Source organism: Martes martes (assembly GCF_963455335.1).
Source record: "Martes martes genome assembly, chromosome: 4".
Lineage (NCBI taxonomy): Eukaryota > Metazoa > Chordata > Mammalia > Carnivora > Mustelidae > Martes > Martes martes.
The window spans coordinates 176,617,391-176,630,216 of record NC_137891.1 but is presented as its reverse complement, the minus strand read 5'-3'; positions in this window follow the sequence as shown (position 1 = coordinate 176,630,216).

Sequence of the window (12,826 nt, the reverse complement as noted above, 5' to 3'; positions counted from 1 at the left end):
AGGGAGAGCGCTCACTCCCCATTTAGAGCTCATGACCGCAGCTGGTGCACAGTGAACATGGAATCAAGGCGTCTTGACAAAGAATGGCTGACGGCCTCTGTCTGGGTCCCCCATGACTCAGTTCCCTCAGTCCTTCCTGGGGCCAACTCAGACCCCACCTCCATCCCCCATCCTGCCTGGCTACTCACCAGACTACTTCCAATCACTGCACTTAGGATCAGAGAAATCCGGGTCCAAATGCTGTGTGACTTTGGGCAAAGAGCCCTACCTCTCTGAGCCTTCATGTCTGCATCCCCAAACCTGGGATCATGTGAGGACCCTAGAACTGAATGGAGGAGCAGGCACCCAGCATGATCCCAGCTGGGCCTGGAGGAATGCTTAACAGGTACACGGAGGGTGGGGGGACCCCAAAGCCTGCTGTTCAGGAGGGAGCTTGGGAGGACAGCGAGGTCTGACCACTTTCAGGGCCCTCCTTGCACGGAAAGACAGGAAGACCTCCCAGTCAAGGAGAGTGAGGCAAAGGGAGAGGCCGGCCTGGGGGCCAGGATTCCTCCAGGAGAGAGCAGGTATTAGGGCGCTGGGCAGGAAATGGGTGTGTCCCCAGTGTACTCAACCCCCCTTCCTACAGACGCTCTCAGTGCCAAGAGCCCAGGATCCTATCGGTGTCTGCCCAGACCTTCAGCCCCAGGCTCAGCCCAGGTGGGGCCGGCAGCAGCCACCCACAACATTCTGGGAGCAACCCCCTACTTCACTTTCCATGAGTGGCTGCACTAGAAGAGCCAGAAATAAAGGCTGCAAGGTCCCGTGGACGCTGTCCTGGTTCCTCCTTCCTGTACCCTCTCCCCTCCTGCTTTTCTGGCCTCGCACCCTCCACCGTTTGATCCTGATCATTTTTTCACATCACGTCCATTACCTATTGTCCATTTTATGGTTTTTTAAATTTATCTTTAGTTTTTTGGTCCATTTGATGTTTAAATACAACCAAGTTAGATGTGTAACAGGCACAAAGGCTGTGTGGCCGCTGTTCCAAGCGTGGAGATAGCGCTTCCAGCGAACTCGCCTTTTGTCTTCATCATCACAGTATGGGCTGGGGTGCCCTGGACCCACAGGTGGAGGCAAAAACCAAACCACAAGTGGGGCAGGAGGGAGAGAGGGAGAGAGGGAGAGAGGAGAGTTTGAAAGGCAGTCAGCAGACGTGGGAACAGAGAAGTAAAGACAAAATAATAGATAAAGGAGGGATGGGGGGAGGGAGAGATGAACACATTTCCCATCCTGCCTGTGCTGACACAGCCCCTCGGACACTAAGGGTGTAAGACAGCAAAGAGCCACAAGGGCCCTCGGCACACTCACATTCACACTCACACATGCCGAGACAGCTGTGTCTAGGGCTGCAAACCACCTCCTCCTTCCAGATACAGAAAGGCAGCTTTCCTGGGGACACTCCACGGTCCAGATAGTGGGGGTGGGGAGCCCCCCGCTTCACCTGATCCTTCCCCCAGGAAACTGGAAGTTTCTCTCTTCCTCTCTCCCTCCCAGTGCATGTCACCCCCAGGCCTGAATTTGAGGGTACCCAAACAAGGGAGGGTACCAGGCTCACCCTAACTCCAGAAACAGACCTGCTTACTCATTCTGGGCACAAACACACACTTATCTCTTTGGAGCACACTTGTTTTTCCAAGGTTTTACATAGGAACCTGGCTGGGCCAATACCATTCTAGGAGGACACTTTTGGAATGAGCCCAGGGCTCTTCTTTTGCTCCTCTGAAAATTTCCAGGTGGTCCTGCTTAGAGACAGGGTACTGAACGGGTTGACTTGCCTCCAGGGTCAAGGACAGAAGCCCTCTACTGCACTGCACCATGGCTGAGTTGAGTCATGGGGTTGGGGGGCGCTTTATAGCATCCTGGGAGACCACTCAGCCTGGACTCTGGGCTTAGCAAAGGGGAGCTCAGAGGGGTGAAGCCACTTGCCCAACGTCACACAGCACAAGGGAGAGCTTGGAAGCAAACCTGGGTCTCTGGGAGCTTGTCCCCTAGGCCATGGCAGTGTCCTTCTGCTTAGACGCCTCTCCCAAGTAAGCAGGTGTCCATCATGGGAGCCTGGCGAGTCCCAGTCTTATCCCCCTGCCCCAAACACCTCAGGTGCTGGGGGCTGATCTTACCAGCAAAACAGCTGCTTTCTCAGTCTGACTGCCTCCTGCCCAGATGGTCTGGGGCTGCCAGAGCCTCTCTGGCAGCTGCCTCACCTCCACCACCTTTGGCTAAGCCTCACAGAAGAGCCTCCCCCCACCCACCCACCAGCATCCTGAGGCACTCCTTCTGCCCTAGGCCACCCAAGCAGCTGGAGCTCAAGATCAACATCATGGATTGTGAGGTCCGCAAGTCCTCTCAGCCTCCATTTTCTCACCTGTAAAGTGGGGATAGTAATAGCAGCTGCCTCTTGGGGTTGTACATTTATCTGCTCCTTCTGACAATATTCCAAGTGCCAACTATGTGCCGGGTGAACAAAACAGAGTCCCAGCCCTTGGGGAGCGCCCAAGCAGGGCTAGGGGAACGGTACTGGAAATCAACATTTCCGGGGGGCTTAAATGATTTGGAGAAAAATACTGTAGGGTGAGGAGGATATATGATGGGGGGGCGGGGGTGCTATTAATACAGGGTGGTCGAGGATGGCCTCTCCGAGCAGACGTCTTGGAGCGGAAAGTGCTGTTTTCAGGATTAAGTGGGGCGCTCTCCCGCGTGGGTCATTTGTCCTGCTATCATCGTCGCGCCTGTGGAGTGCGGCCAGGGCTTTGGGCTGACAGTCCCCGGCCCGGGGCAGAGAAACTCCCCGGACCACCCGAGTGGCGAGCGAGGCAGGACGCTGGCGGAGGGACAGGGGAGGTGACCGCGGAGGTGATGGACGGCGACCGTGGCGGTGGCGGTGATGGAGGGAAGCGGCCGAGACGCTCCTCCCCATCCGAGACCTCTTCCCACCTCCGCGCCGGGGGTACCGAGCCCCGCTCCCGGCGATCCGCCAGCCCCGGCCCCGCTCCCCCGCGCTCACTCACCGCGGCCGCCGCGTCTCGAGTCCCGCCGCCGCAGCTCCGCGCAGCACCCCCGGCGCGCCCTGCGCGTCTCCGCCGCCCGCCCCCCACCTCCCCGGCGCCCCCCGCCCGCGCGCCCCCCACGTGGCCGCGGGAATCAGCATCCCGTATCACCTGGCGGCGGCGCCCAGCCCTGGCCGGCCAATCGGCGCCCGCGGAGCCGCTCCGGTTAGGCGCGCCGCCCAATCAGCGGCCGCGAGGGGGCCTGGCACCGCCCCCGCCTGCTCGCGCCCCGGCGCTCCGCCTTAAAGGGCCTGAGGGGTTCCTCCCGCCCAGCGCCGTGCCCTCTTCTCGGGCTGAGTCCGAGTGCCCAGGGCCTGGATGGCAGTTCCTTCTTTGAGGAGACCTTCCCCTCCTGCCCCCTGGGAAGCTCCTCCTCCTCCAAACCGCGGCTCCCGCAGCTCCTCCTCCGGGAAGCCTTCCTAGACCACCAGTGACTCCTCCACCCCCTGCAGAGCCCTCGCGACTCTCGCTGGTCACCCCACTCCTCTTACTAGCGTGCAAGCGGCACTGATCAGCAGGGGCCTCCATCCCCAGTGCGCAGGACAGAGCCTGGTTGGTTCAGTGGTTGTCGTCTCGACGACCGAGTGAATGCGCTCAGGACCCGGCCACCGGCGTCCGGGGCACCCGGACCAGTCTCACCTTTCCTCCCCTCAGCCTCGGATGGTCGTGGGTATCCGCATCCTCTTCCTCATCCTCTCCCCGCCCGGCCGGTTTCCTAGGACGATCCGAACGTTGGCCCCCGCACTGGGGCCGTGACCCTATCCTTCGGGTCGCACGGAAATCCACTTAGATGGGGGAAACCTGGTGGGCACACCCAGCCTGAGTGTCAGCGTCAGCTTTGAACTGGAAAGCACTTTTGTCCCCATCAGGCCAGGGACATTTTTGGTGCCAAAAAATACATTGCAAACTCGATACAGCCCAGCCTTTGGTGCGTGGGAAGCGTGAGTTCTGCGGAGGAAACGCGGGACATTGCGCACGTGCCACTCCTCAGAGAAAGCCGGGGTTCAAGTCCAACGGGAAGGGCACGCTGATAGAGGCGGGCGAGGCAGAGGAACAAGGTCTGGAGCTGAGGACTTCAGGCGGGTTCCAGGAGGAGGCTGGTTTGAGCCACGCCTGTCTGTGTCAGCCAGAGCATCTGCGTGCCCTTCCAGAGGCAGCACTGGGCTGTAACGGCTAGAGAGGCTTGGTCCCGAATTTGGGCACGTTGTCTTACTAGATGTGGGACCTTGGGCAAACACCTTAATCCCTTTAATCCTGAGTCCCTCGTCCCTAAGTGTTACTAACACTTGACTCATAGCAACGTCAGGATCCAATGAGTTATGTGGGCAAAGTGCTTGGCACAGTGCCTGACACACAGTGAGACACTCGGTAATTAATACTAGTTGGTGTTAAACTTTGCTTCTATCCTTGAGTCTCTTTTATATATGACTGAATGGCAGGTGTTTAATGAATTCCACATATCAAGTGCTCTAGGAAGCCCTTCATGAAGCCATGTTGAGAGCCTTGGCCTTGAGTACAGTGATGAGAAAGATCTAGATGGTTTACAACTTGCTCCTGCTTTTTGAAAATCTCAATTTATGGAATGCAGGGCATACAAAAGATAAAGGGTTAATTCTTACTAGCTTTTTTTTTTTTTTAAAAGGAAAAAGCATGTGAATTTTGTTTTGTATTGAAAAGATTATTTATTTGAGGGGCACCTGGGTGGCTCAGTCAGTTAAGACTCTCCCTTCAGCTCAGGTCATGATCCCAGGGTCCTGGGACTAAGCCTCATGTTGGGCTCACTGATCAGCAGGGAGCCTGCTTCTCCCTCTCCCTCTGCCTCTACACCCCCCTTGTGTTCTCTCTCTCAAATAAATAAATAAATTCTTTAAAAATTTTTTAAAAGTAAAGATTATTTGAGAGAGCTGGGGGTGGTGGAGGGGTAGAGGGAGAGTCTCAAGCAGACTCTGTGTTGAGTGCGGTGCTTGGACTGTGAATTTCATTTTTTCGGCATGTGAATTTTTTAAAATTTATTTATTTGACAGAGAGAGAGAGAGAGATCACAACTAGGCAGAGAAGCAGGCAGAGAGGGGGGTGGGGGAAGCAGGCTCCCTGCCGAGCAGAAAGCCCGATTCGGGGCTCGATCTGAGAACCCTGGGACCACGACCTGAACCGAAAGCAGAGGCTTTAACCCACTGAGCCACCCAGGCGCCCCTAGTTTGTGACTTTTAAATAAAGGACTTGCCAATTACTAAATTTGCAGTCCCACTTTGACTATTCAGAGAAAGTCACAGTTTTATTAACTACTGACTCTAACAAGTTTCTGATGCATGCAATTAAGGCTGATCATACACTTTTAAAAACGGGGATGGGGAATGCCTGGGTGGCTTTGTTGGTTAAGTGCCTGCCTTCAGGTCAGGTCATGATCCCAGGGTCCTGGGATAGAGTCCTGCATCAGGCTCCTTGCTCAGCAGAGAGCCTGCTTCTCCCTCTGAATGCAGCTCCCCCTGCTTGTGCTCCCTCTCTCTCCCTGACAAATAAATAAATAGCATATTTTAAAAATAAATAAATAAACGAGGGACTGGAATTTGCTTCAGATCAAAATGAAAAAAGACCAAGGAATTAAAATCAGATGGTGAAACAGGCAAATCAGAAAGAGAGTTCTGCTTTCTAAATGCTTCTCAGGATAAGGGGACAGGTCAAAGTCTCAGTGGCAGGCACTGCACTAGGTCCCAGAGATCCTGAGATTTTAAACAAAACATCACAGAGCTGGAAAGATAAAGTGCAAAATATATATGTTACATTGGCTCCCGACCACTCAGGATCCCCTTTTCATTGATCTTCATCCCTACCCAGAGACACCATGTTTCAAAACCATTAAATACATTTATACATTTGAAGTTCATTCCTTCATTTTTATTTATATATCAAAGTGATGTAAGTGCTTATCTGAGCGATTCCCCCAGGTTACCAAATTCAGTTGATCTAATTCCAGAATCTCCAAGCTTCTACTGTGCACACAGCCTTACTAAAGGTGCGTTAGATGTAGAAGCTGATGTTTGCATCAAAGGAAACAGATGCCGGCGGGTGTCAGCCACCTCCATGTCAAGCCAACCTAGTTCCGCTCAGGATGGCCGCATAAGCCGGTCATTGCTGCCTCCTTATCCACCCCCTGTCTAATCCTACATTCTTGTCAACACAGCTCCCCGGAGCCATCAGGGTGGGACTTCAACCATTGGATTCATGACTCACTCTTGCAGGAAGCCCAAAGGAATGATCTATATTCAGCAGAGAAAGAAATGACAAAAAAGGCAAGCTGGGGCGCTGGATTCATGAGCCCTGAACGTGCCGGGGCGTGTGGCCAGGCCGTGGTTATTTCCTGATGAATCAGTAACATTGACTGAACTTGCTCGCTCTCACAATCTCCCCTTTTCTCTAAAATCCCAGAATCTCATACTGGAGCTGTCAGCTGATGAATGTTGAGCGGGAAGTAACACCACCTCATTTCGAATCTGATCGCCGAGGTGGTGGGCCTGCCACAAGCCTGGACGCAGCAGCTCCTGCACATCTGGCTTTCACGGGGCAAGCGTCCATGCGCTTGCTCTGTAACACTTCCCCATGTTGACAGTTCCTTACAACCCTGAGCACCATTAATTCCATTCTCTAAGGTGACTGTCCCTGCAACTTACCCCCAATAGTGCACCCTCCCAAAGTGAGTAACCTAGGACACAAATTCAACAACAACAGAAAATCAACCAACCCAGAGATGTGTTATGGGTTGAACTGCATCCCCTCTCTTAAGCCCCCATTCTTCAAGTCCTAACCCCTAGTGCCTCAGAATGTGACTGTGACTCAAAGAAGGGGTCTGTGAAGAGGTAAATTAAAATGAAGTCATTAGGGTGGGCACTCTTCCAGTATCACGGTGGGGGGTCCCGATAAGAAGAGGAAATTCAGACACAGACACACACAGAGGGGAGACAAGGTGAAGACACAGGAAGAGAGCCACGCCTAAGCCGAGAAGGACTGGGACAGATCTTCCCTTGGCTCTCAGAACTAGCCCGGTTGACACCTTCAACTTGGACTTCTAGATGACAGAACTGTGGGATGAGCTGCTGGTAAACAACCCGGTCTTTGCTACTTCGTGACAGCAGCCCAAGGCAACTTAAGACCATGATTGATATAAGATCCCTTTTCACCCATTCAAAATGTGGAGGACAAGCCTATGGGGCCAGATCCCTTTTCCCACGTATTCTGGTTTGGCAAAGTGTGGAGGTTACAGGATCAGAGAAACGTGATCACTTTTCCAGTTGGGAACCAGAAGGTTAAGTGCCTTGCCTGAGTTCCCAATGGGACACAGACCGTAGGCACCTGTCAGGGGGTCATGGTTCGGGGAGTGCTTCTGCTTCTGGGGGAGAGGGAAAGGGCACTGCCCCGAGGGTCATCTGCGAGAGCCCAAAGCTGCTGCTGCAGCTGCCATTTTATTTCTAGGAATCTTGTTTTATCTTATTAATTACTGCGGACTTCGCACTTTCTTCTCTTTGTTTCAGTTTTACCATTGATATGATGGCATCCCTCCTAATATCTAGGCACTCTATCTAGCTACCTGCACCCTACTTGAGCAGGGGAACAAGGAATGGTTCCCAGTACTTTCCCACCTGGAAAGTATAGGTCTGAATAGGACCTTTCTCCAGAAACACTTGTTAGGACTTTGTTGCCAGAGAAAGATCAAATAGAGGAGACCTGGATATGTTTTGGAAAGGCGAAGAAAGGCAGTGAATAGCAAATATTCCCTAAAGTAACGACTATGTTGAAAAACATGAGCTGGTAATAGTATTCAATGGAGCTTAAAAAAAATATTGGCATCTCCGGAAGGCATGTGACTCGACTCCTGGCCGTCAGTTCGAGCCCTGTGTTGGGTATAGAGATTACTTAAATAAAACTTAAAACAAAATTGCACATGGAGCAGGCACAGTTTTCTTTGAGCCTCTCTTCACCCACAGCCAGTTAAGGCCCTAGCTTTGACCCAGCTGGCGGCTGATGGCTGCCTAGGCCTCTGGTGACCCCAGCTTAGAGGGGACTCCTAGCTCTCAGCCACCTGGCTGCCCCTCTCTCCTGCTCCCTGGAATTTGAAACTCAAAGTTATAACCGTTTCCTCTTTTCTTACTCATCTTCTTTTTTTTTTTTTTAAAGATTTTTATCTATTTATTTGAGAGAGAGAGAGAGAGAGAGGTCACAAGTAGGCAGAGAGCTGGAAGCAGGCTCCCCACTGAGCAGAGAGCCCGATGCGGGCCTCGATCCCAGGACCCTGAGATCATGACCTGAGCTGAAGGCAGAGGCTTAACCCACTGAGCCACCCAGGCGCCCTCTTACTCATCTTCTAACAAGCTCCTAGCAGTTTAAAAACCTAATTTCAAAATCTGCTAACTGCTGCCCACTGATCTTTAGCCCGAACCTGTTGTAAATTGTAGCCCGAAAAGTTTTGCTCCCTGAGCTATCAGGGTCTAAAAGTGCTAGGGAGGGTGTGGAGGAGAGGTAATTGGCATCAGGTCTACCAAGTCTGGGTTCATGTGTAACTCCGTATCACTTACTACACATTTAATCTGGGGGAAATTAATTTGCTTCTGCAAATTGGGGTTCATTTCACACATCTTTGAGAATATATTTCTGAGGACTTGAGCTAGTGTGATTACAGTGCCTAGCAATAGGAAACTACAGTGAATGGTAATTTAAACAAGTACTGAACTCTTGTGGAATTAGATATTCTAGCTCATTTATTTAAAAAAAAAAAAGTCTTTCCTAAAATTCTAAAATGCCTTAGTAACCTTAGTGTAGTGATCATGGTTCAATGCTTTTACACTTGCTTATCTCACATTACCTTTGGGTGGTTATTCTAAAACAAACAACTGTGGATTTAAACACCTCTCTTTATTTTTTTAAAAGATTTTATGGGGCACTTGGTTGGTTCAGTTGTTAGGCATCTACCTTTGACTTGGGTTATGATTCCGGGGTCCTGGGATCGAGCCCCACATGGGGTTCCCTGCTCGGCAGGAAGCCTGCTTCTTCCTCTCCCACTCCCCCTGCTACTGTTCCCTCTCTCGCTGTCTCTGTCGGATAAATAAAACCTTAAAAAAAAAAATTTATATACTTATTTGAGAGAAAGACAGCGCGCATGCACCGAGGGAGAGAGGGAGAAACAGGCTCCCCGCTGAGCAGTCTGATGCGGGGTTTCCATCCCAGGACCCTGAGATCATGCCCTGAGCTGAAGGCAGATGCTTAACCGACTGAGTCACCCAGGCGCCTCCAACACCTTTCTTTCACACGAGGAAATGAAAGCTCAGGGAGATGAGGCATCTTGGCTGGTAAGTGACGCAGCCTCCAAGGACCACAGCTACAGATGTTAGGATCCTGACCTGAGCAATGTACTCTAGTCACGAGTCTATTTCAGTTTGGAATTGATGAGAATTCCTTACTTGATATACTGCACCAGCAAAGTTCTGTTACACAAACAAGCAGTGTAAGGGATTTCGGTCTGACGTGAGAATTTCATCAGAACAAAAGTTCTTTTTTTTTTTTTTTTAAAGATTTTATTTATTTATTTGACAGAGATCACAAGTAGGCAGACAGGCAGGCAGAGAGAGAGAAGAGGTAGCAGGCTCCCTGCAGAGCAGAGAGGCTGATGCGGGGCTCGACCCCGGAACCCTGGGACCATGACCTGAGCTGAAGGCAGAGGCTTTAACCCATTGAGCCACCCAGGCGCCCCAGAACAAAAGTTCTTAAGCAGTAAAGTAAATGAGCAAGGATGCTGGGTAACTCTCTGGGTTTTAGGAAAGAGTATCTGTTGGTACTGGGGGCAAACAAAGCAGAGAGAAGGGGAGACCAGGTGACTAAGGTTTCTCTCAGAATCATGAGTAGCAAGGATTACCAATATTCCAGCTCATGATTACTAAGCAGATATCCTGTCCACAACATTGTCAAACGATCCCCCTTCTGGCACTGCTCTTGGTGGGCCTCCTGAAGTACAAGTTTACGGCTTATAAGGAGGGGAGAGCTGCTTACTCAGCAATGTCACAGTTCTGATAGAGGCTGTGGCTCCTGGAGAACAGCTCACAAGCATCAGGATCCCGTTAACCGTGAGAACCTGCCTGTAGGGGCACCTGGGTGGCTCAATGGGTTAAAGCCTCTGCCTTCAGCTCAGGTCATGATCCCAGGGTCCTGGGATCGAGCCCCGCATCTGGCTCTCTGCTCAGCAGGGGGCCTGCTTCCTCCTCTCTCTCCTTCTGCCTCTCTGCCTACTTGTGATCTCTGTCTGTCAAATAAATAAATAAAATCTTAAAAAAAAACAAAAAAAAAACCTGCCTGTAGTAAGTCAACTTCGAGGAAATCAGAATGTGTCCCAAGGCTCGGATTTGAGAATGACCAAGTCCTTGTACCGTATCCAAAATACAGCTTAGGGAGGCCTAGACAACATTCCCCAGTAATCTGAGATCTAATTGTAATAGTTTTTATCAAACTTCTTAAGCAAACGTCTAGAAGCAAACTTAGTAAGTTTCATCTCATTTCCAAATCCTCTCTGCTCTTAACTCCTTTGTCAGGAACAGAACACAAACTCCACTGGGTTACAGGGTAAGAGAATTCAGAACCCTGAGGCACTACCGGTTGGAAACAACAGGGCAGAGCAGCTAGAGACGGCTCGGCCTTCTGAGAGTGTGGGTTTAATTATGGCTTTGCCATTTACTATGACTTGGCGCAAGTCCTGAACCACACCTATGCCTTAGTTTTTCCCTTCTGCAAAATGGGGATGATACACAATCACGATCTCATAGGGTTGCGAGGATTAAATGAGATAATGTATGTACAGAGCCTGACTTGTAGAACAAATTCAGTTCGTGTTCACCATTATTGTCACTAGTCTGACTTATGTTAATAAGTCAAATTTGTAACTACACTTCATTGACCATTCAAGGCACTATAAGCATAGATTTAATAGCAAACAGTGCTCATTACACATTTATACAGTACTAAGAAAAAGAGAATTGCAGATTTTGAGGAAAATGACTGGGGTTGATGACAAGACTGAGTAGGAACAGTTCAGACTAAGTGAATAAATTTAAATAACCGAAGGTAGAAAATTTCTCCAGCAGAAAAACCAGTTAAGAATCTTACGGAAAATGATAGAAGGAAATAATACAGAAAAAAATGTTAGAGATTAGTTTTTAAACTTTTTCTTAGTTGGCTAAATACAGCAGTTCATGAATATGGCTGGCTTCCCCTCTTCCTCCTGAACCATCAGGATGGCAAGAGCTATCACAGCTTGAGCAAGAACAATTTCGTAGGTTCTTTACGGTAGGCACAAAAACCGGTTAGCAAACCTAGACTAGGGCTGATAAACTTTTCCAAGACAGGAATGATGGAAAAAATGTTAAAGGTATCGGTGTATTACCTAGCTTTTGTTTTCATGTAATTTTCTGGTTAATTATCCAATAGACGTGATTAAAACATACCTGTTTTCTAAGATTTATATTGGACCAGGCTTACTTTAATTAAGTCCGTGTGGATGGTTAGCATCTGTATTGAATGCTTTTATCATATTACTAAGAAAAGATCTCAATTTTTTGTTGTTATTGTTGCAATGGTAGCTCTTCCTTCTCATTGTGTAGGTTAAGAAGCTGACAATCTCTCTCCCAGAATTTTCTGAGACTCATTTATCAAAGCTAGTTTGTAGATGGTTTAAGAAAACATGAAACAGGGCACCTGGGTGGCTCAGTTGGTTTAGCGTCTGCCTTTGGCTTGGGTCATGGTCTCGGGGTCCTGGGATTGAGCCCCATGGCAGGCTCCCTGCTTGGCGGGAAGCCTGCTTCTCCCTCTCCCACTCCCCCTGCTTGTGTTCCCCCTCTCGCTGTGTCTCTGTCAAATAAATAAAATCTTGAGGAAAAATAAAAGACTACATGAACCACTGTAGTTGAGCTCAGTCACTAACAGAACTGAAGCCACTGATCCATGCCAGAAGTTGCTGGGATTACCTCTTGAGTTTGCGGTTTTCCCTTCTGTAACATGGAAGTAAAATTTAGGTGTCCTGCTCCTCTAGAATGCCTAGAAGGGAGAAAAACCCAAACATTCCTTTATCTCAAAAAAAGTAAGGTGCTTGTTTTTGATGATGGGAATTTTCACTGAAGAGTGCAGTGACCCTTCTGTCTTTTCCCTTTACGTGATTCTGAAGGAAGGACCGTTTTGTCCTTACGTGAACTTTGTGAAGTTAACACAATGTCAGAGCTGGAAAGGATTTCAGGTGATCTAAACTTCCTCCCCGATGCTGGAGCCCCTGATGTACAATATAGCCACCAGGTGACCATTCGGGGTATCTTCTTAAAAGCGGTATCGTAAAACAAAGAAACCAACCAAAATCCTCCAACTTTTGACCCCAGAAGAGTATTGTTCGCACAGGTACCCAACAGCCATACTAAGAAATTACTACCTGCCAAATAGCGTAACAGAAAACAGAATTAGGTCTGTAGGGTTTATCAACCCTTTGGCAGTCTTTTTTTTTTTTCCTAACCCAAGAATATATGTGAACATTAAACATAAAATAACTGGACTCTATGGTCTTGAAAATAAGTACCTTAGTAAAATGCAAAACAAATTTTTTAAACCTCTTACTCATTAAATAACCAGGTTCAATATTATCAAGAGAAACATCATTAACCATCCATATAAAGAATTCAAAAGCAAATAAACTGGAGCTTGTATTTAAAAAGGAAGATGGG